At 45.7% G+C, this 25,062-nt stretch overlaps 1 protein-coding gene across 12 annotated transcripts in view; it reads right to left on the bottom strand.

The window, feature by feature from the left end:
* Window positions 1–25,062, bottom strand: part of LOC135244878 (transcription factor COE3-like) — a 101,063-nt gene that overhangs the window by 69,385 nt on the left and 6,616 nt on the right. The window lies entirely within an intron of this gene.

The following is a 25,062-nucleotide window of genomic DNA, read 5'->3' as shown; positions in this document are numbered from 1 at the left end:
CCCTGGGGGAGTCGCCCAGGGAACGTGGAGGGAGAGTGGCGCCCGAAAGGTCTTTATCGTGACGGATCTCCTTTACACCCTCATTTTCTTCGTAAGGAAGAGAGAACGGAGTTAAATCCAGAGAAATCTGGATTTCCTTCCTTTCCCCCCACCCCGACCCCGCCTCTGCCGTTTGGGAGTTGAAGGATGCTCCGGAGAGTTCTGCTGTCTCCCCCCGGACCCTGGCCTGGGCCGGCAGGGGCCTACATGCCCTCATCGCGGATCCGTGATTAACCAGGGCCAGCTTAAAGGGGAAGTCCTTAAAGGGGAATTTGGCTCCCATTCAACATCACCAGCAGGTTGGAAGCACTGACTGTAACTCTGACTGTGATCCCGACTATAGCTTTAACAATGACTGGAACTCAGTACTGTGACACTGACTGTATCTCTGACTGTGACACTGACTATAACTCTGTACTGTGACACTGACTATAACTCTGTACTGTGACACTGACTGTAACTCTGACTGTAACTTTAACTGTAACACTGACTGTAACTTGCTGTAACTCTGACTGTAACTTTAACTGTAACTCTGACTGTGACAATGACTGTAACTCTGACTTTGACACTGACTGTAACACTGACTGTAACTCTGTACTGTGACACTGACTGTAACTCTGTACTGTGACACTGACTATAACTCTGACTTTGACTGTGATAATGACTATACCTCTAACTGTATCACTGATTCAGATTATACTTTGTTCTATGGTCATTATTGTTTTATGTACACTGCCTGGCCAAAAAATTGCACACTCTAATATTTTGTTGGACCGCCTTTAGCTTTGATTACAGTGCGCATTCGTCATGGCATTGTTTCGACAACCTTATGCAACAACACAACATTTATTTCCGTCCAGAATTGCATGAGTTTTTGGCCAAGATCTTGTATTGACGACAGGAGAGTCGAACCACTCTGTAAAGTCTTCTCCAGCACATCCCAAAGACTTTCAACGGGGTTAAGGTCAGGACTCTGTGGTGGCCAATTCATGTGTGAAAATGATTCATCATGCTCCCAGAACCACTCTTTCACAATTTGAGCCCGATGAATCTTGGCATTGTCGTCCTGGAATATGCATGTGCCGTCAGGGAAGAAAAAATCCATTGATGGGATAACCTGATCATTCAGTACATTCAGGTACTCAGCTGACTTCATTTTATTGCCGCATAACGTTGCTGAGCCTAGACCTGACCAATTGAAGCAACCCCAGATCATAACACTGCCTCCAGAGGCTTGTACAGTGGGCACTGTCCAAAAAAATCCAAACGGTAACTTATTTTTTGGCCAGGCAGCGTATGTTCACTTTTACTGCATTATTCTATGTGCAGTGCATGGGGAGCATTTGTTTGTAATTTCCCAAGTAGGAAGGCTAAGGGAACTGTATAAGTATATGAGACAGTATGTTTCAGTACACCAAATGTAAAAACAATAATAAAAAACATAACATCAGCAACAGAGTTGCATATAAACTCTTGTTTTGAACAGCTTGATCTTTAAACATAGTGTAACTGGTAAACTTCCGCTAGCGTGAATAAATGTCAAAATGTCAAACAGCACATTTAGAACATTCAAAATAAATTCCACAGGGAAAGCTAAACTTCCCAGCATTTTGTGGTTTTGTCAAAATGTCTTACACAATCTCAGTTTTGATGAGAGTGGATTCAGATCTGGAAGAGAGAGAAAGAAAGAGAGAGAGAGCAAGAGGGAGAGAGAAAGAGAGGAAAAGAAAAAAAAAACTATGACATCTCAGCCCTTATTAGGAACACTTCAAAATGGCCTCCCGCCTGAAATCAGCCAGCAGCCAGGGAGGCACTGGGGAGAGCAGTAAACAGGGAAAGCAGTGGTGTGAACAGGAACCAGATGATGAAACTCAGAGTTCAGATTCGTCCAAACTCCTCGCTCATGACATGATTGATTTTCCTTCAGAGTGCTGGGGTAAGGGATTGTCGGTCCCCCCCCCCCGTGCTTTCCTCCTCCATGGCATAGGCTAGTGCATAGAGCTACATGCCCCCCCCCCATGCCCCCCCCCCCCCAACGTGCAGACGAACACCCGAAATGAACGCGGGGTGAAATTCGAAGGCGCAATTTCCCAACCGTCAATCATCTCTTAAAAGTCAGCTTCACCACCAATCAGCGAGGTCCGAGGCGAGGTCGTTCTCTTCCGGGGATATATATGCAATACCGTCACCTCATAACACTAGGAAATGTTTTTGAATGACATGTAATGAATTTATTCAGAATAGACCATTTGATCTTGCGAGTAGATGTTTACATTTGATACCTTTTTTGATACTCTTTTTTTTTTGCAAAGGCTACGATTTACCGTTACTAAATAAACATGAATAAATAAATAATTAACATAGCTCCTTTCTACCATCAACATTCGAAATATTCACTTTGGTCCTAGCACACTGGCCCTTTCAACACAGGCAAGTACGGTTTATTTAATTATTAAGGACAAATAAATAACAGAGAAACATGTTAAAAATCTTTGGGTTCCAGTCAATCACGATAAAACATTAATGAGCCCGGATAGAGGGCCATAAAAACTGATAGGCACCAATCGTGAATTATAAATTGGTATTGATTCCTTTTTTCCCCCCTCTCTCCGGTCCTCCCCCCCCCCCCCGCAGAGAGACTGCCAGGTAATCGCATGTTGCGACATGTAGAGTGCACTCTCCTGCCGGAGATAAATATTAGCAATCAAATATATATGAGACGGGCCACTTTTATGACCGATCTCATTTTGCAGACAAAAAGAAATGAAGAGGTGTGCAGAGAGGGCCTGGCGTGGAGTGGGGGGCACGGTGGGGGGGGGGGCGTCTGGGTGAGCGGACGCCCAGCGGAATCCCAGAATGCCGTGGGTGGCGGCGGTGAGCGGCCTCGCCCGAGCGTGATATGCTACCTTGTTAGCGGCGCTAAGAGCTACATAAATATTTCCCGCTCGCCTGCGGCTCCCGGCCTCGTCCCCGCTGACAGACAGGCCAGGAGCTGCCTCACCTGACACCGGGCCGGGGGGATCATTCATAAAACAGCGGCGCTCGTATTTTAGGGACGCCCCGCACGTTAACGAACCACCCCCCACCCCCGCACCATGTGGGGGCAGGCGGTTGTGGAGTCCTGCTTATTGAAAGCACGTGGAAACAAAGAAGGCATTTTCCAAGGCAACCTCAGAGACAGCGGACAATTACTATTGGCAATCTGCATGTAAATATTTAGCACTGCGCAGCTAGCGTACGGCTAAATGGCAGTTAGCCATCAGGGCAGGCCCGGACACCGCCCCCCAACAGTCATCCCTCTACTCGTTCACAGGATCAGGGCATACGCAAATCTACCCCTCAACGGCCGCGGGGGGACGGACCCGGTTTAAAGTGGGCGGGGCCGTCGGCGCGACGCTCGGCGCCCGCGGTGTCCGACGCGGAGAGAGGAGAGGCGGCCCGGTCGCCGCGGCAGCGGGGAAGCGCGGGTGTTCCCTGACAAAGCGACTCGGTGTCAGGTTAATTGATAATCTCCTGCCCCAGTTCATTAGCCCGACAGATCTGCCCTAACAATGAAGACAAAGGAGAGGAGGTTTGTGGGAATATGCTAATGGGGAGCGGCCGGCCGGAGCTACCTTCCCCCGATTCATCTTCTTTACTCCCCCTTTTCCTCGCCGGGAGAGAGAGCAGCCAGCCGCTATTAGAGAGATGCTACATTTATACAGCGGCTTTAGCAGTGCTGCTAGCCCTCTTACTGAGTATGAATAAAGAGCGTGTGCTCATTCATACACATACACTCACACATGCAAACATACACACACACATGCACATGTGCACACACGCATACTCATTCATACACACATACACACGCATAAATACTCAGTCATACACACACAAACCCACATGCACACGTACACAGCCACACACATGCATGTATACACACGTGTGTGTGTGTGTCTGTACGTATGTACATATATATATATATATATAGATAGATCATTTTAAAATGAGCTTTACCCACAACGACAGCAGTAAGTGAATGACTGAGAGATGTTGGACACACGCAAGTTACACTTACAGGAAAGCTTTTGATAAAACAGCTTATGAACCGCCAGCTTGCTTATTGCAGTCGGGTCTTTTCTGTTCAGACAGCCCTCAGTGCAGCGCACTGCTGCAGCGTGTGCGGGACCTCCAGCTCTGACCCGGGCGCATGCATATTTAATGAGCCGGCAGCGGCTGCAGCGCTGACCGCCATTCGGACCGCGGGTCTGAACGCCCCCGCTCACACCCGCACGCTCGGCCTCTAGCTGCTAGCGCCAGACACACAAACCAAGCGTCACAGAGGCGGTAACCGGGCCTCAGCCCCTGCCCCGAACGCTGCTGCGACCTAACGGCTGAGATAAAGGAGCGAGCGGTAATAGCGGGACTGAATGCCCGGCTCCCGGTCCTCGTAAGGACGCCGGGGTGTTTCACGCCCGCGCCCAGCGGCACACCGAACGGGTGCGCTGCTTTCAGCAGACGCAATTGGCCAGCGGAAACGGCGCCGACCGCTTAACGTCTGTTTGTGCAACGGCGTCCCGGTGAGTTACGCACTCGTCAATGTGACGAAGCGTTAACGGCGAGGGCTCCCGCTTTTCTCAGGGGCGTCCATCTTCCGGGGGGTGGGGGGTGTTCACCTCACACCACCTGAAGAGAAGAGGAGCTTAAGACTGAAAAACGTGGGTCCACAGACACATCTGAGGCATGTTTCAGGAGCTTGCCGCCGCTGAAACCGTTTCCTGCTCATTCTGAGCTGTTCCCCCTCTCCCTACCCATCGCCTTTCCTCACTGAATCACGAAATGAGCAAGGACGCTACGCTAACCTGCTCAGAGTCTGGGACGGCCCTGCTCTATGTGTGATGTGATGTGTCCCGTCTGGCGCGTCTGCATGCGGTCACACGGCGCGGACGCGAAACGGACAGGATGAGGGATGAAGACGCCGCGCTCCGCGACGTCTGTGAGCGCCGTCCGAGCGAGCGCGTTTCTCTGTGACTGTACCGCCATCGATTCTCAGGGGCGCAGGCTTTGCATCAATGCTCATTAGGAAAGAACAGAGGCACTGGGAGGAGGGAGGAGGGAGGAGGGAGGAGGGAGGAGGGAGGGAGGGGGACTGGTGATCCAGGAGGACTGTGACTCTCGTCCGTGGCGGGTAGTGGAGAGTCGTGGGGGGTCTCGGCTCAGCAACCCCCTCGTTTTAAAATGCGCACCAGCACACACAAACACACACACACACACACACACACGCACCCAAAGAGGGCCTCATCTCAACCTCCCCAGCTCTGACACCGACACCAGCCCCCCCACCCCAGTCCCCACCCTCCCCTCCACCCTCCTCCTTGACCCCTGCGCTCTGGAAACAATTACTCCAGGAATGCCTGTCAATATCATTATTTTTACAAGAAATCAATACGGCTCACAAAGTTAATGGGGGATTCAGCTAGCAAACGTTTACCCTCTCGCTGTCAGCGGCGCGGGAAGCTCCCGTGCCCCCCCCCCCGCGCTGACGGATTCGCCCCGACGCCACGCGGACAGTAAGCGACGGGCCGCAGGCAGGCGTGGAGAGCATCGGGTTCGGCAGGCTAACGAGCCCGGGGTGTTAGCCGCGCCACGCCGACAGTCCTCTCCAAAGCGAATCAGCTGACGCCTGGAAGGCCGAAGCATTCATGCTCACCCCCGACGCCCCGCACTTCCCCCTTCTTTATTTGAGGTGGTTCATATGGATTGTTTTGAGCGTGTTGCCGGGCTACACGGCAAGCTGCCAGGCTAGCGCGCTGGCGGCTAGCGAGCCGAGCTTCGGTTCCTCCGCAAAACCGGCGGTATTCTCCCTCTGTCGCGCTGCCCGCCGAAACGCGACGGATCAGAAACGGCGAGCGAGCGAGCGCAGCGGCGGCTTAATTAGCTTTTTAAGAACAGAATGTTAATTGGTAGTTAGCCGTTTCGTGTCACATTTGCTCGCGGAGCAACATACGCTAGATAGTTATTTAACTGCACAGATGTATAGCGGCGGGCTACTCCCATTACTCTGCAGCGGAACCTTCCAGATGGACCTCAAGCTGTGCCAGAATTCCACTTGTCAACAGCCCTGCGAGCCGCCAGATCCTACGGCTGAAGGATCCGCTTACCATTCTTTGCTCTTATTTTCTTGCTAAACTAACAAACTGAGCTTATCTATTCCTCATTTGAACATGTACCTTTTAACTATGTTAAAAGAGACCAGCTTATATATGTTTGCCAGCATCAAAACACCAGCACATTTAGAACATCACTTCAGTGAGACCAATTCAGTCAGACAATATGTATATTGTGAAAGTCAGACTTTTTTCACAATGTATATATATTTTTTCTTTTTCCTTCCTCTCTTATAATGACCAGAATACCCGAGCCATCCCAGAGAATGGGGTGGGTGGGAGGGTGGTGTGGTTCTGGATCTCCCTCGTCCAGCACTCAGATGTTTGTAATCTGCTCGAGCACCTCGCATCGTTAGAGCGCTCGTTCACAGCCTTTCAGAGCGCTAACGCAAACCACATGCCGAAGCCCCGCCCCTTATCACGGGCCCCGTTAAGCAGCCGCATTCTGATTGGCTGCCGCACAGAGGAAGTAACAAATATCAGAAGGGGGAAGCAGCGAAGAGGCCTCGCGCCTACTAAGCAGAACTCGCAGCGCCTGTGTGCATTCCAGACCTCAGCAAAAGCAATATGCCGTTCAAAATGAGGGACCGAACTCAAGACTCGTTTGACAAAATGGGAAAGCGAGCGCTGCTTCCTGTGACATCACCCCTGCCCTACACCGACAGGAGCGTATTCTCTGGGATTCCCCACTGGCTCCACAGCAGTGAACTCCATTCATGACTTATCTGACATTTCTCGCCCATTTTTCTGACAACAGCACTCGGTGGAAATTTCAATGCTGCTCTCTGCTGACAAGTAGAAATATCAATATTCGAATAAACTGCGGATTCAAAACTTCTCACTTCGATGCACCGGCGCTGGGAACACTATTTTTTTCCCCCCGTTTTGCTGGGTATAATCCCTCAGAGCCTAGAGGAAGAAATCAGCATGCAGCACTTCATTAGGAGAAAGCCCTACTGACTGACATTTGAGGCACACATCTAAGTCAACCTGATGAAGTTCACTTCCTTCAAACAACAAATAGCGGCTTTGTATCACTCCCTCCCCATGGTAAAAAAACGAACGATAGCTAAGCAGAGGAGGAGGAGGGGGGGAAAACAGAAATGTTCATTCACGTATTGACAGGCCAATCTCAAAACAAACATGTTTCCAGGGAAACAAATGCAGCATTGTACAACTGGACCTTTCTTCTTTTTTTTTTTTTTTTTTACTTTTGCCTGACAGAAAAGCTGATTAGTACGAAATTGTGTGGATTGAGCCTATGACACCATTTTCACAAGCGCATACGGAAAAATATCACCATGCAAAACACTGTCATTAACATTTAAACTGAGCATGCTGCTTAAGATAAGGTGTTACAAAGAAGATTCTGCATCCGATCGTACAGTAAAAAAAATATGAAATATGATACTTTTGATATGACACTTAACTAAATAAATGTTATGGAGTTTACATGTTCAAAAAGTGAATGACAGTCATAACAACAATAATAAAATTGGTACGATTTAAGAAGACAATGGCAGGAACTGTAGAGAGGAAGGGGTTTTCATTTGGACATGTTGTGCGTTGAACTAACTCCCTGAGGCTAAAGCAAAGACAGGGAGGAGCTGGACCTCAGGGCTCGTTCTGGCAGGCCCCGCTCTCTCCACACTCTCCCGCTCGTAGCCTCACCCGTCAGAAACCATGACGACGCACTCCAGCTTGCCGCCCTCGTTTTCTCTCTTTTTTTTTCTTTCGCTTGTGAAAGGAAGAAATGTTTACAAGCACTTCTGGCTGAGTTTCATTTTGTTTCTCTGAGGTGGTAGTACCGGGTGAAAAGCTCTCCTCTCACATTCAGAGCCTGGACTGTCTGCATTGAGACTTAGCAGCGGCTAACGCTTCACACACACAGAGGAAAGTGTGTAGCAGGGTCCAGTCCGATGCCTTTCCGTATCACACGTACTGCTATCTGTCTCCTTTCCTCGCCTTTGTCCGCCCTTCCCTGTGTACATAACTGAGCACACGATGTGACCCTCATTTTAATGGCCCCCTGGAAGTGGTCAGGTTATCCAAAAGTCCATCTAGAACCACGAAGCCGGGACGTTCAATCCCGCGTCCCGACCTCTTTTTCCATTTTCGGCGCGCTCCGGCAAAACCAACACTGCCTCGATACGTTTCACCCATGACTGCGTACGGAGAGATCGCCAGTGAGGATTACCCGATTCGGTCAACAGCAATTTCTATAAAAAAGGGAGAGAATTATAAATACGGAGATAGGGACGGGGGTCGCGATGGGCGATTAGAATCACGTTCGCCGGGACTCTGTCCCGCTCACAGAGGTCAGACCGCGAGGGCCTCGATTTGGCGGTGAGACGGGTACCGCCTGTCTCCCGGTGACATTCCTGATTGCGCATGCGCGCCCAAATTGGCACAAAGTAGATTCACGATCAACACATCACGATCAACTGCAGAATGCACGTCCTCTTCAAAAAGGGCCCACGTTTTACAATAATTTCAGACAGATAAGCAGGCACATGTACTTAATACTCATTTCCTCTGTGACTGTCTGAGTAAAAAAAAAAAAAAAACAAGAGAAGGGTCTCAATCTCTCTGCTAAAGGACCCTGTAGATGAACAGTAGATACCGCGCACCCCGCGATCCACGAACCGCCATCCCCTTGCCTCCGAAAGCTAACTTATAAGAGCATTATGTTTGATAAGGAGAACCAGCCATTCAGCTTATCTACTCTCATCAGCCAGACAGACCGTCCAGTCCCTGACTCATTCTTACTCCAGCCGACCAGCGCAAGCCACTAACGCACGCAGCCACTTCACAGTGATAAGAACATTCGGCCCAATAATCTAAAACACTGATAGCTGGAACAGGGTCCATCACTCTAAACTCTGAGCATTTTCCACAGACGCTGTACAAACGGGCTGAACAATTTATCACCATACATTTTTCTCATCTTTATTATATATACACTGCATGGCCAAAAGTATGTGGACACATGACAGCCAACATCTCATCCAAGATTATGGACACTAATATGGAGTTTGTCCACCATTTGTTTCTATAACAACAACCTCCAATCTTCTGGGAAAGCTTTATACTAGATGTTGGAGCATTGCTGCAGGGATTTGCTTCCATTTAGCCAGAAGACCATTAGTGAGTGCAGGCTCTGATTGGGCAATTAGGCCTGGCTCGCAGTTGGCTTTCCAATTGATCCCAAAGGTGTTGGATGGGGTGGAGGTCAGAGCTCTGTGCAGGCCAGTCAAGTTCCTCCACACCATTCTCCACAAAGCTATTTCAATATTGACCTTGCTGTGTGCCCTGGGACATTGTCATTCTGAAACAGGAAAGGGTGTTCTCCAAACTGTTGGGGGAAGCACAGAATCATCTAGAATTTGTATGCTGTAGCATTAAGATTTGCCCTCACCTAAGAGGCCTAGCCCAAACCATGAAAAACAGCCTCAGACGAAGGGGTGTCCAGATACTTTTGGTCATGCAGTGCATATAGAAAGCTTAGAGGAATGAAAGAAAGCCTTATCAGCTAATGTGCTTTATGTGCTCTGTGGAAGTGAGGCAGCGTTTTGGTGCGTGTGAATTAGGCTCTGTCCGTTCTCCCAACCTCAGGGGTTGGCCAGCAATCAGGTCAGGCTCAGCTTCCAGACAAGGTGGCCAGAGTCCGAGGGGAGGGGAATTCCCCCCCCCAGGCCACCCTGCATCACAACCCCCCCCTCATTCGGAGCCCACACACTGCTGGTCTCCCTCTACCAAACCAAACTGCGAATACTCACGGGATGGGGTGGAGGGGAGGGGGTTTAGAGCCGACGCCATGACCGAACATAAGAGCATTAAACGGGATTTGCCCTATCGCAAATAAAATGAGTCACACATCGCCCGCCCCTGCATCCGTAGAGCCAGCCGCTGCAGGTTCAGCCAGATAGTTCGGCCGTGAAAAGCGTTTCCCAAATTCACCACCCCGCGGGGGATTTGCGGTTGTCTCCGTGGTTACGCAACCGTAAAGCGCCGGGTGTTAAGAAATGATCGGGTAATGCCTTCCAGGTGCCGGCGGCCTCCGCGTAGCTCGAACGCGGCCGACAGGAAGGAAGCCCGCTGGCCGGCAGGCTGGAGCAGGAAGCGCGAGGAGAGAGAGGCGAGCCTGACTCAGAGGAGATGAGCTCCTACGATATGGCCCCTTTCCACACACCACACACCACACACAGTCACGCATGTGCGGGAATTATGACTGTGTGTGGCTGCACTTAATCGTAAGGAAGTGAGGAATTCATATTGCTGATGGGGCCACACACTTCAGCTATTTAATAATCAAGCTGATGTAAACATGGCTTTAAACTTCCTCGCTACATATTAATCCAATTATAGACTTTTTTTTTTTTTAAGACCAGCTGTTCGCCCAGAAATGTTCTCTCCCTAATCAGTGTATTTTCTACACACGTACTCACTGTGAATTTTCAATATTTGTTAAAACATTCAATTTGTTTTCCTTTTAATCATTTTTACTCAAAAGACACAATATAACTGCACATGCGTTATCATATATCTGTACCACACGAGGTAGCTATTAGCTCGTGCACTTCTCAAGAATGCTCTATTTTGTTTCTCATTTGCCACTGTTTGTCTTTCGTTTCCAGTCAATGCAGAGTAGAGCCACAATGCTTTTTCATTCAGAATATCGAGCGGGGCTTCTGGACAAGCAGAGGAGTGTTTTTATTGTTAATCAATGCCAATCAATTCCGAGCCTTGATGTTAAATATGGATCAATACCGCTGGGCTGAGGGTGAAATCTGATTTCAATTGACATGCAGTGCCAGCAGAAGGTTTCCATCATCCTTTAAATCAAGACACGGGAACATAAGTCAGATGGATTGATATAGACCATCCAGGACCCCTCATGCCACTGAACCAGAACGAGGAATTTTCTGTCATAATTCATTATCGCAGTTAAGGCACGCTGATCCCAGCTTTCAGCGCGAAAGTGAGAGCGGCGCTAAGACCTCAGAGTAGGGGGAGCTCGCGTTCGCAGCTAACGTTAAATCCTAGACGAATGCAGCTACGAATGAAGCCTTCAAATCTCTTTTAATAAGCGTCGTGCAATTCCATAGACCACCTTCAAAAAAAAAAGCATTATTTCCAAATGTGTTACCTTTGATCACAGCGTTAATTCCAGTCGCCTGACAAAGGGAAAGGAGACAATGGCTTTCTTACAGGAAGGAAAAGTGTTATTTAATGCTTCAAAGTGATATTATATCAAACTTTTTAGGGTGGGAGATAAAATCCATGGACAGATACGCCAACTAGCCCATTTGCTTAAAACATCTGATGCAACGTGTTTTACTTCCAAGAATGACAGAGACATTGGGAACTGGCCTCCTTGACGATCATCACATGACCATGACCACAACTCTCTGCGTGTTTTCACCTTTCAATGAATCAACCATCATCTTACGAGAACATTCGCAGAGCTCCGGAAACCATGGCCGTGACCTCATCCTCCAGATCATCCGGGGCGGTTTTAAAAGCATTTAATGAAAAAAGGCTCGCGCAAATGAGAGTGATTGATCAGAGACTTCCATAAATCGCGAGGGTTTTACCGCCTTCCTCCGGCTTCCGCGGCCGCCGAGCTTCCACCTATGATGATAAATTAATGCTGGACGGAACCTAATGAGTTTACAAAACATTTGGGATTTGCTCTAATAAACTGGCCGGCTGTGAACTCGCAGAGAGAAGGAACAATCCCCCTGCTCCCCCTTATCTCCGAAACATGACAGTTAAACCAGGTTCCCGATCCGTGATCAATTCATCACGCTAACACCATCGCACATTCTTCACCAAATGATAATTACTGCTTCCTGCCATGTGATCACTCGTATATCTTCGGAACTGCAGGTCCTGATAGCAGGTACTGTCACCACATTTTTAACCACTTCGCGGAACGTCTCCGTTCGCGATTATAATATTTTGCCTCGACAAGGATTCTAAAGGGCATTTAGTAGGCTAGTTTGCTCTGCTGCGGAGATTCTCAACAGAACAATTTTGCTGTGCAAACAGGCAGTTTTGATAAAGACAGCAAGAGTAACCTAGCCTACAGTAATACTGAAATCTGTTGTTCGTAAGACTCACTGCTTATTTACTGAATCGTTTTCTTTTCTTTTTTCACCATACATTTATAGATATATGTTTTTCCTGATGACTTTTTCTCTTTAATATATATTTATATATTGGGCAAAACAAGGGTACAACTGCCATGTCACACTCTGGATTAAAATCTGCAGCTGTTAGGTCCATGTTCTGTATTAAGCACACTTCAAGCACACACTTAAACAGGAAGTGCAAAAACAGTGTCAGCTGTTGTCAGTCGGCAATGGAACAACAAGCATGCGACTATTTGCAATGTGGAATGGAAATCTGTGGACTCAGCTTCATCAGAACAGTGCATGCAGAATATATGATGCAATCAAACTCTTATACATTTTCTACCATCAAAATATAATTTAAAAAGCATTTATATCAATATATAATAATCCTGCATTCTATTCTATTAATATATTTATTTTAGCCTAAGTGTAAATGCAGTTGATGCGTCAGTACAGTGTATAAAGTTAGGGGAATGTCACTGAATAAATTAAAGATTTGTATACTTGCCCTTATACAGCAATGAGAGGGCATCCCAATTATGTGTTACCATCTCTTAATATTCCCTGCTCTCTTTCATGTGCCAAAAACACTAAAGTTGCACATTGCTACTTCTTCATCAGTCCTGACATTCATTGATATAGCTGTCAATATGGCCACATTTTTGACTGCTGTACTGAAACAGCATTCAGAGCTGTCTCTGATCACACACAAGCACTGCGCCACAGGCTAGTTTGTACACAGCTTGAATCTGCATTTCTCGTGCTTATCAATCATGGTGTCTGTTGATCAAATGCACCGTTCCTGTCAAAACTGAAGTTTACCACAAAGCACACAGGACAAGAAAAGCTCATCCGTATTTCTGCAGAACACATGAAACAAATGCATACAAGCATAGTGTAACCGTACATACAGTATACATATATTGACAGTATATCTCAAGCACAGTATATTAAGACTGAATGTTCCCACATATAAAGTATTAACTTTGATAGCGTTACAGTTTTCTGTTTGTTAATGATTGATAACGATTGTTTTAATTACATCTGAGTTGACAAAGCTCAGAGCAACATAAGTAGGTGTTACTGAAGAAATAAGAGCTTGATAAAAGCCAAGGAAGCATCACCGTCAGTAATGTAATAATTAATGTGCTATATTTACAACGCTTAATGCAATTTGCTTTGTGTGTGCTTGATACATCCAACTAAATCAAGCTCCCCGAGAGTAATTTTTCCAAACACAAATTGACTTGCTTTCCCTCATTAAACTTAAAATGAGTAACAAACCCTAATAGCATTTGAAAGCAACATAACTGTAAAGAAAATTTTAATATCTTAATATTATTACTGAAGAATGGCCATGGGTGTCTATTAAGTGCATTCAGCAGCTGAATGACTATGTAGCCAAAGTTCTGTTTACCCTTCAATGTTACCCTATGTGAGGAATAATCTAAAAAGCACCAGGAAAAAGAGAGTTCATAACAGAGGTGGAAGTGGTGCTGAACATTTGGAGGGCTTTTATTTAGCATCTCTAATGATGTTGCCTGAGATGTGTTAACTTCGTGTGACCTGAAGCACACACAATAAATTAGCATCACGCCACATATACAAACCAATGTAAATGAGACACAGTTTAAACCTAATAAATGAGTACAAATGCATTTTGGACTGCAGAAGGTTTCCGGACTCTGTAATTGCTGGGAATGATTATAATGAGGTCTCAAGCGGTGGTTCACTTGTAATGACAAATAGCCTTGAGCCAGCAACCGCGGTTTCAGAAAACACGATTTGCCGAACGTAAAATTACACCTCTTTCATTGCTGAGATTTAATTTGCATGAATGTGCTGTATTGTTATTTCTCTCTCTCTCTCTCTCCATTTGTTAGTTCTTAGAATGTGAATTTAAATCGATTCACTCGAGTTCACCGACCTCGGCGGCGCGCAGACGGCCTCCCAGGCAAATGCTGTGCTGATTTCCGGAGGGGTGAAGGTGTGCGGCCTTCACACGCTGTTCTTTCGTTAAGCGATTTGCCGGGGGGAACGAGAGCCGCATTTTAAAAGACAAAAACCGGGGCTATATTTAGAAACGACTTGTCAGCTTTAATAAATGGGACTTGTTTGCGCCTCTCGCCAGGAGGCTGTCTCCGGGACCGTCCCAGGGACCCTGGGGGCCGGGGGGGGGGCCAGCCAAGGACCAGTGACTTTCGCAGGGGTAACTGATGGCTCCTGCCCAATGTCCAGATCACTGTCCTGTGACCTCAAATTGCTGGGACCAGCACCATGTCCAATGCAATCTGCAGACTATTTCCAAACCTAATCTTTCTGGTGTCACACTACAAATTGGTACATTCAGAAAACAGAGATACATGGAGAGGTGGGGGTTGGCTGGGGGGGAGGGGACGGGGGGGGGGGTCTATCGTTGTTAGGGAGGTGATGCAGTGGCTATGTTTCCAATAAGCAAATCGCGCAATAGGAATGACACGAGGGATTCCACAGAGAGACCACATCATTCAGCCACACAGAGCGGATTCACTAACCCCACTGTAATGCAGAACACATGTTGTGGGTGTGAATTCATACTTAACTGTAAACCCCCCACCCGCCTTCGCCCATCTCTGCTTTCAGTACCTGCCACATGTGACCCTCCCCGAGACCCGGGCTGCGGTTTCACGGCTGCAGATGGGGAAGGCCGACCCAGCATACTTTAGGCAGTATGTGGGAGACACTAAGGAAGGATATAACAGGAGGGTAACTGGCAACAGGAGAGCTGTTTTTTTTTTGTTTCTCTTTTTTGTGCATACTATGTTTTTGCATAAATTCTGCAACAAAAGTATGCATCCTTTCTACCTCTGAATACTTTTTATTTCTATTTTTTTTTTTTTTGCCTTGCATTAAATAATAGTCGAATAAATCATTCAACAGGGTCTGTAACATCTCCTTTGCCAAAGAGATCAGCTCATGCAAAATTAGAGTCGCACGCTTCATATTCAGACTGATACCACCAAGTGTTCTAAGAACACTCTGAACTCCCAATAAACATTTGTGTGGTGAAAAATCGGTGAAAGGTTGTTGAAACGCCGTCTAGGCATTCAGGTGAAAACCCAGCTACATTTGGTCGAAAAGGGAAAGTTTTCTTGCGGGCTAGAATGTAGCCAGGCTATATCAGGGTAAACCTGGGCTATACTGAGGTTAGCCTAGTCTGTTTACGTCAAAACATCTCTGAACAGAGATTCCCGCACCTCTAAAGGCCTGGAATCAAACCCCTGCTCTCTGGGCTGTTACTGAGCAGCGGAGTAAAAGAGCACACAAGTGTCACGCAAAAGAAGTGCTCCTCGCTCGAGTGCTTTCCTCACAATCGAACAGGCAAATCCACGGGCAATTCAATTAGGCTGGCTGTTCTTCAATTGAGCTGGTACCTGCATTCAGTCCATTGTACAATAAAACCCCCTCTTCATCCTTAAAAGGGTTTCTTTTGTGCCTGTGAGTGCGGGTCCTCTGTTCAGGTCCTCCAAACTGTCGTGATGGGAAGAAGTAGTGCCTATCGGGAATCCTAAAAGCCCTTTAAAGGGGGGAGAGTAGGTCTACTCGGTTCCACACAAAAATTAAAAACGTCCTTTTATCGCACATCAGTCACACTTTGATGTACTGAGATTAAGCTTAGATTCGATCAATGTCCTTCGACTCAGTTTTAAATAGTTAGCTTTTTGCTTGTTGTGTGGTTGTTTGTGTCTTCATACCTGTGATTACAAAAATCAGCCTGCCAATCAAATAGTGTCTATGAAGTGAAATGATCCCAGTGGTAAAAGTAAGATTTTCGGATAAATACACACAGTAAAATTCCAGAGTGGGACCAAATGTTACCTGTTAAGAGCTGAATTAACACTGTTTAGAGCAGAATTAACACTGTTTAGAGCTGAATTAACACTGTTTAGAGCTGAATTAACACTGTTAGAGCTGAATTAACACTGTTTAGAGCTGAATTAACACTGTTTAGAGCTGAATTAACACTGTTAGATCTGAATGAACACAGTTAAGAGCTGAATTAACACTGTTTAGAGCTGAATTAACACTGTTAAGAGCTGAATTAACACCGGTAATTGTGCTGTGTATCTGCAGAAAGAGCCTTTCCTCTCCGCAGAAACGCTGATGCGCTAGGCCTGCGCTACATGCTACACGGCATTCCCTCCTCTCCCACATGTGTTTTCCTCATCTGGGAAGGAATTCCTGGGAACGCTGAGGGCTTTGCCAGCTCTCACTCCACGCTAATGTCACAGCGGAATTCCAGCCTGACTAGGATGAGGATGGGGATGGGGGTGGGGGGTGGGGGGGGGGGGGGGTTATGTCCGTTTGGGAATAGCGCAGTAGCTTTTTTAGGCAAGATAAACACGCCGGGGATCCAAACTTTACAACATCGTTTCACCACAGCACAAAGTCTCTGCGTTCTGACGTGCGTCCAGCGTGAAACGAAGCTGGCACGCACCCGCAGGAGCAGGGTGGGGGGAGAGAGATTCTGCCCCCGGCGCTAGTGGTGGGGGCTAGCGTGGGGGGTGGTTTCTCTGGGCATGAGGGTAGGTGATGCCTGCCAAGGCCCCCATCCTTGCGGTGGACGGGGCAGTTCATCATTAAAACAGGCTTCGTTCAGAGTTGCTGGGGGTACGAGGTGCTGTCATTTGCACACAGTCTGGGGGGGGAGGGGGGGGGCATCCCCGCTCCCCTTAATCTCATGGCTCATAAAGTCCCATCTGCCACTCAAATGACATCGAAAGCACAATCAACGCAATAAGTGGGAAGTGGAGTTATTCTTCAAGTATGAAGTATGAGGTCATTTACAAATGGCAGCTTATCAACTGGAAACATGCACAAAGTTTGTGTGGGTGTGTGTGTATGTATACGTGTGCGAGTGTGTGCATGTGTGTGTTTGTGTGTGTGCATTTGAATTGTGTGTTTGTGTGTGCATGTGTGTGTGCCTGTGTGTATGTGTGTGTGTGTGTGAAGTAAACAAATTGTCGAATAATCACATTAGCCATACGTACAGCTTCAACACAGAAGGAGTTTCAAAGCTCAATTAGTGAGTTTCTTGCCTGACACAATTAATTGAAAAGCACAAGTGAAATGGCTACTGTCCAGTGTGCTGCAACTCCTACACTCAATGAGGCAATACTGCAGGCAGGAATGCTTTTACAGTACCTCAGAGAGCATGTTTTTCTACATACCAGCTCGCTGCTGACCCCTGCCACACACACACACATAAACACATACACCCCTCCCCCCCACAGACACACACACACACACAAACACATGCGTGCGCACACACACACATAAACACATGCACCCCTCCCCCCCATGCACACACACACACACACACACACAGGCACGCGCACACACACACACACATATGCATGCACACACAATTCTTCCAAAAACATGCAAGCTGTCAGTCCACCCAGTCACTTGGATGTGGGACTCTCAGCACACACTCACGTGCTTGAGGTAGACTGCGATGAGTGACACAGGGGAAACACAACCATGCTGAAGGAAGTCAGCTTGAATATGGCTTTAAAAGCTCTGCTCTAATTATCGGATTTTAAACCAGGGCGGTTATAAAACAATCTGCGCACCTTCCCCTATTTTACCAACAGTGGTCTCTCCTCGGTCTCTGAAATAAGTAAGCTGGCCAGCTGTTATCCATTTTCAGGCTAACGGTAACACACAGGTTTGTATTTTCTACAGTGGTCTGACACGTATTTCGTAAAGTCGATGCTGCTAACCAGATGTACCGACACATGCCGAACCCCCGGCAGATGGCTTCAGCGCGACTATTTACACGTCAGAGCCACAGCTTGCCTGAGCGCAAACAGCTGAATGTCACCTCCGGCTCAGACCAAAAACCGAGAAGCCGCGCGCACCGGCGTTGCCGGGAGACGCGAGAAGCCGCGTTAGCGCCGAACGTGCGGCTTTAATTGCATTATGCAGATGCGGTGAAAACATGTCATTTAAGAAGTTAATCAACAGATCCCACTTTGCGCGTTATCCAAATGTTGCCTTGCTGAGCAGGGGAAAAATCTCTGTTTCTGAAAAGACGTGGAATTGAAAATGAATTTTTAAAAAATCATCCCTGACAGTCCGGGACTTAGCCAAAATGTAAATGGAATTTTTAAAAATGTCTGTTTTGCGGATTCTAATTTACATACCATTTCTAACAAAACGCTGACCTTTGAAACACTGCCATTTTTCCAGCCTCCACGGAGTCAGATGTAGTTATGCTTGTGCAACGTCACAGGAGCGGAGGCTTAACGTTTTCTACATGGCTGCAGTGTATCACATAACCTAAAGGTCTTACAATCCCACATCTTCATAGAATAACTCACTCATAATGAACATAGCAACCATTAAACCAATCATAAGAAGATTGCAGTTATATTACACAAATATTTTGAACGGGTGCAGAGAAGTCCTTTAAACATGCTAAATCAGTCGAGCCCCAATGCGTGTGCTCACCAAAAAAAAAAAAAAAAAAAACTCCTACAGCCTCAGTTATTCAGTGGCTGGGTTGGCCCCAAGGTCAGGCTGCATTGACCTTTGTGACAGGAAGTGAAAGGAAGTGCTGCTGACTGGGAAAACTCCAATCTGTCACTGAACCCTTCATTATTCCAGAGATAAACGGCAGGTTAATAGAAATTTAGAGCCGCTTGTGTCAGAACAGGCTGTTCTTACTATGTGATTTAAAACTGTCATCAACACAATATAGGATGCTAAATTCTTATCATTTGTGCTGCTCAGTAAGAACACTATTCATGTGTATGTACACACATACACACACAAGCACACATGCACACACAGGCAGACATACACGCGCGTGTACACACACACATACACACTCTCTCTCTCTCCCTCTCACTCACACACATACACATTTTTGTTATTTTATAGCTCTACAAAAAGCCATGGACTGTTTTTTTTAATGCATTTTCATTTAATATTTAATTATCTTGAAAAAAATAAAATAAAAATGTGACCTATAACTGAAAGGATAGTTATACTGGCCCCTTGGTTTTTTTTTTGGTTTTTTTTTTTGCATATCAGGCTAAAATATTTTTGCTTAATTTGACTCTTCCCCTGACTAACTGAATAAATGGCTCGTTTTCTTTTTCCAAAAATAAATATGAATAATTTATAGACGTCTGAGGTCAGTTCTGAAATATTTAAAGATCCACCGGGGTTGAAACTCTGCAACAGCTGTTAAATCAGCAATGCCTCTTTAAATAAATAAATAAATTAAAAATAAAAAACTCGAGCTGTACCAAACTCCCAGAGAAGAGGGGATAAACAGATGTCTGGCCAGACTACAGGAAAATAGGACACATTTGGAATGATAAGTCCCCTAAACTCCATCTGAAATGCCAACTCCGCGCGGATGCCAGTGACTGCCTCCGCGATGCCAGCGAGCGGGGCGAGTGCCCCCCGTACCATCTGGGAGGGTGCTGCTGAGAACGCCGTCACTAATGGATCGCGAGTCTGTTCCGGCGGCTCCGGCGGCACTGAGCGCGCTCAGTAGGGCGCCGCGGAAACACGTCCTGATTGTAATGTAATCAGCCCCTCCCCTCGACCGCCTCAACGATCAGACTTAACACCGTCCTGTGGTCTGATTCCCAGGCCCAGAATCACCATAACAACAATTCAACTAGGAGTTATGGCTGTAAGCATGTGTTATTATTCGTAATAATATCTATACTATTGCACGCACACACACACACACACACACACTACAGTGTTCTCTAAAAGTGTGAGTGCAATTTGTTATTTTTGTATGTATATTTTTTTGGAAGTCAATAAACATAACTAACTAACTACTTAAGGCATTTGGATTTGAGATCAAATCAGTTTTTATTTCATGGTATTTATATGTGTGTGCAGTATGTTTTACCATTTTGCAGAAACAGCTGTTTTTGTGTTGAGACCCCCCCATTGTATTATTGATGCACCTATCTAGTATTGAGTAGGACTCCCGTTTTGCATCCATAACAGCTTGAATTCTTCACGGCCAGGATTCAACAATGTGCTGGAAACACTCCACAGGGATTCTGGTCCACGCTGACTCAACAGCACCACACAGCTCCTGTAGATTTTTCAGCCGCACAATCATACTGCAAACCTCCCGTTCTACCTCATCCTTAAGGTGCTCTGTTGGGCTGAGATCTGGGGGACCGTGCAGGCCTTCGGAGTGAACTGAAGTCACTGTCATGTTTGTGGAACCAGCTTGAGATGATGTGTGCTTTGTGACATGGTGTATTATCCTGCTGGTAGCATCCATTTGAAAAAGGGTAGACTGTGGCCATAAAGGGATGCACATGGTCAGCAACAATACTTAGGTATGCTGTGGCATTCAAATGATGCTCAGTTGATATTAAGTGGGCCAATGTGTCCCAAAAAATATACCCCACACTATTACACCATCACCAGCACCAGCCAACTGACACAAGGCAGGATGGATCCATTTATTCACTCTGTTTACGCCAAATTCTGACCCTATCATCTGCGTGCAGCAGCAGATATCGAGATTCATCGGACCAGCTGATGTTTTTCCAATCTGAAATTGTCCAGTTTTGGTGATCACGTGCCCAATGTAGCCTCATCTTCCTGTTCTTAGCCGACAGGAGTGGAACCCGGTATGATCTTGCACTGTAGCCCATCCGCTCGAAGGTTCGATGCGAAGTGTGTTCAGAGCCGCCCTTTAACAGGTAACTGCTGTAAACAGTGTTTACAACACTGTTCGTGTTCTTTCTGTTATCCTGAACAAGCCTGCCCATTCTCCTCTGACCTCTGACCTCTCTCATTAACAAGGTGTTTTCACTCACAGAACCGCTGCACACTAGATGTTTTTTTTTGTTGTTGTTGTTGTTTACCACTCGATTCTCTGTAAACTCTAGAGACTGTACTGTGTGAAAATCCCAGGAGGGCAGTTGTTTGTGAGATGCTGGAACCACCATGTCTGGCACCAATAATCGTGCCAAGGTGTCTTGCTCATTCTAGCGCTTGGGTCGAACAACAACTAAACCTCTTTACCATGCCTGCATGCTTTATATATTGAGTTACAGCCACATGATTCGCTGTTGGGAGGAGCATGCTATTAGCAACAATGAGCAGGCGTGCCTAATAAGTGGCCACAACAGTAAGTGTAGTCTGTAAGTATTTGTACAGTGACACAATTTGTGTTGTTTTGGCTCTATACTCCAGCACATTGGATTTGAAATGAAACAATGATTATGAGGTTAAAGTGCAGCCTGTTAGCTTTAATTTGAGGGTGATATCAGGTGATCTGTGTAGGAATTACAGCCATTTTCATACACATAGTTCCATTCAAAAGGACCAAAAGTATTTGGACAAATTAAGATAAGCTTAAATAAGGTCATCATATGTATTACTTGGTTGCAAATCCTTTGCATTCAATGACTGCCTGAAGTCTGCAACCCATAGTATTCACCAGACGGTGGGAATCTTCCCTGGTGAGTCTCTGCCAGGTCAGTACTGCAGCCATCTTTATTTCTATGTTTTTTGGGGTTTTTTGCCTTCAGTCTTGTCTTGTCAGAAAGTGAAAATCATGTTCTGTTGGATTCAGGTCATGTGATAGCCAAGATCGTCCCACTTGTTAGTCCTGAAAAACTCCTTGGTTGCTTTAAGCAGTATGTTTGGGGTTCATAGTCCTGCTGCAAGATGAAGTGATTGTGATTTGAGGCATTTGATCCAAGCAGATAAGATGCTTCTGTACACTTCAGAATTCATCCTGATGTTGCTGTCAAATCTTCAATGAAGGCAAGTGAGCCAGTTCCAGTGCCGGCCATCCATGCCATAACAACCCCACCCAATATGAATTTAAGTACCCTAAAATTAGAGCTGACAGTCTGCACTTTAATCTCATATTCATTGTTTTATTTCAAATCCAATGTGCTGGAGTACAGAGCCAAAACAACACAAATTATGTCACTGTGCAAATACTTGACACTGTGCAAATATATGACAAGGCTGATGTCCTCATAATTTTAAGTTATTTTTTTAAATTAATGAATAAAGGAATAAATACCGTTTCTTACATTAAAAGACAGAGCATGTTGTGGCTGGATTTAAAACTTGGCCTTTATCCATTTACAATCAATCTAAAGAAAGGAGCATGTACAATTTCTTACTATGAGTTTTCCAATGCATACAAATAATACCATGTTACACACACACACACGCACATGTACACGCACACACATGTGCACACAGATATGCACATGCACACACACACACACATACACACAGCGAGCGAGAAAGGAGAGAGAAGAGAGATGGAAATCATTTGATGGCCATATTATGCAGCACTATCTCCATTTATAGCCAGTGAAATTCCCTGGGTCCAACAGGCTATAAAATGATCTGCTTTTAAACTGTGATAGACAGACAATGTGAGGGTCTAATGAGGAACATGCTTTTGTGATTCTGTTGAACAAATCTCTCCACTATGAAAGTGATACTCAAATCCCTCTCAGCCTCAGCACAATGAAAAAGTGAGCTTTCACTGTGTAGTAGAGCTCACAATATCCCTTTGGTCCTGTCGTCTTGGTCCCCTTTAAATCTCAGTCTTCGCTTCCATTTCCGTACTGTACTTCAGTTACACACAGTGTACTGTACCACAGACTCAAGCACGATGCACTGAGAAATTCAACATGTCCTAGTTCCTAGTCTCTAGAAAAAAGAACTTGGATCCAGTCTAATGTTTTGAAATATGTCCCTTACATTATTTTGAAGTACATCAGTTTTTACAAAATATTCAGTAGAGCAAGCTTCTTATATGCACACAAATGCCAAAATAAACCCCCGGCTACACAATTCAAAATTCAAGTGTTTTATTTTTTTCCCACTTTGGGGCCACAAAAACAGCCTTCTTTGGGTCCCCAGACCCCTTAGGGCCAGTTCTGCTTTGAATGAATTAATGCTAGTTTTACATTCCTCCATGCAAGGCTGGATTACCGTTTCATATCCTCAGATCAAATGCTTCTTTCTGCCAGTAGCTGTTGGATGATTCTTTAACATTCCCGTCAGTGCCAGCAAATATGTCCACTGTGCTTATAGCAATATGGTTTCGCAAAATAATAAATAAATATGTAAATAACAAAGTAAATTTCATACCCCATATTCACTGCAAATGTGTATGCTAAAACGCCCACAACAACAACTGACGAAATACATGCGTGCATTACATATGCGTACAATGCGTATGATTTAACAGACCCCACCGCCGTATTTTGCGCTAGAGTTTCTAGCAATCCGTTGGCGTCAGCCCACAGCGCACTGACTGTACAGTAAGTGTTTGAGGTAAATTCACTTTGAACAGCAGCTTTTCCTTTCGGCTAATGTTTGGTTTCAGTTCCACGCTTTTCAACGAAGCCTTTGTCTCTTTGTGGATTTTGAAGCTCACAGACGATGCTTTCCAAAGCATGTGCGCGGCTAAATATAGAGGCACACAGCAGCTTTTCAATCAATAATTAAGATTATTTTAAGCATTAATGTTTGGCACAAATGGATTCGCCATTTAACTTGCTCAAATAATGATAGAACCCCCAAATGCATGGTATGAGTTATTTCCCATATTCTTATGTTACGACATGTTTTACAGAAATATTTGAGTTTTACACTAGAAACATCCTTAAACATAAAATAAAACTGTTCACAGTTATTATCATTATGCCTATTTTTTAAGGAAATGCTGTTATGATAAAATTCATAAAATTTGTTTCCGCGTTCAGTAGTAGTAACATGAAGCTGAAATGGTAATTGGTTGCCAGATTTGCTAAATAAATTGTGCCCAGAAATAGGTTCGTGAAAAGCAGAAACGGTTTAATCTCTTGGAGCCCTTGTTTATTTTCGTACATTTAGCCCTGCACTGACTGCGAATCCTCCTTTCTGATTGGTAAGCCACTAGCAGAGTGACAGCAACAACTGGGCAGCCTTATTTGATTACTAATGAGAAAGACGTTCCCGCTGTCAGATACCAAACATTCTCCACTAAGCAAACAGTGATTCCGGCAACTCAAACATTAGCATTGCGATCCATTGGCGGTTTATTTTTTTCCCCGGCTTAACCAGGAGTCCTCCCATGTGTTTCATTTTCCCGTCCACGGAAGGCGTAGTTCACAATCAAACGCTAACTCCGTGAGGCAGGAGCAGCGGCAGTCGTCCGTGCTGACCGTGAGCGTAGCCTACACCGCCTCTCACTTCGCCTGGACGTGCCACAGTGCTACGGCGTTTCTGGAGGACACTGTCCTGCTCCCTTTGGAGCACACTAACCACTAAAAGGCTTTCATCCAAAGAAGGCTTTATCATTACATCACTGGTTCCACTTGGTGACTCCTAATGGTCTTGGGGATCAGGCTTGGGTGCAGGGAGAGCATTCAAAGTTCCAAAACGCTTTGCCCTAAACTTAATCCTCAATTTAGTTGCAGTTTTAAACACACACATTCATTACATATTTGCTTTGTAAACTGCACTGATTGCCAAATTGATGTTCATGTGCATATTACAAGCATAATAACAGTGACAGAACACCATAGAGATTACACTGAATATTCCCTTATAACCGATCCCGTTCATCAAACTGAGCACTGAAACAGACAATCAACAGCCCACTCCAAACAATCAGATAGCAATGAGTTTAAAAGAAGAAAAGACACCAGCTATTAGAATAACCGTAAGAAGCAGTTTTA

The sequence above is a fragment of the Anguilla rostrata genome, chromosome 18 (assembly GCF_018555375.3).
Source record: "Anguilla rostrata isolate EN2019 chromosome 18, ASM1855537v3, whole genome shotgun sequence".
Lineage (NCBI taxonomy): Eukaryota > Metazoa > Chordata > Actinopteri > Anguilliformes > Anguillidae > Anguilla > Anguilla rostrata.
Note: the sequence above shows the minus strand (reverse complement) of the source record. Positions and strands in the feature narration are given on the sequence as shown.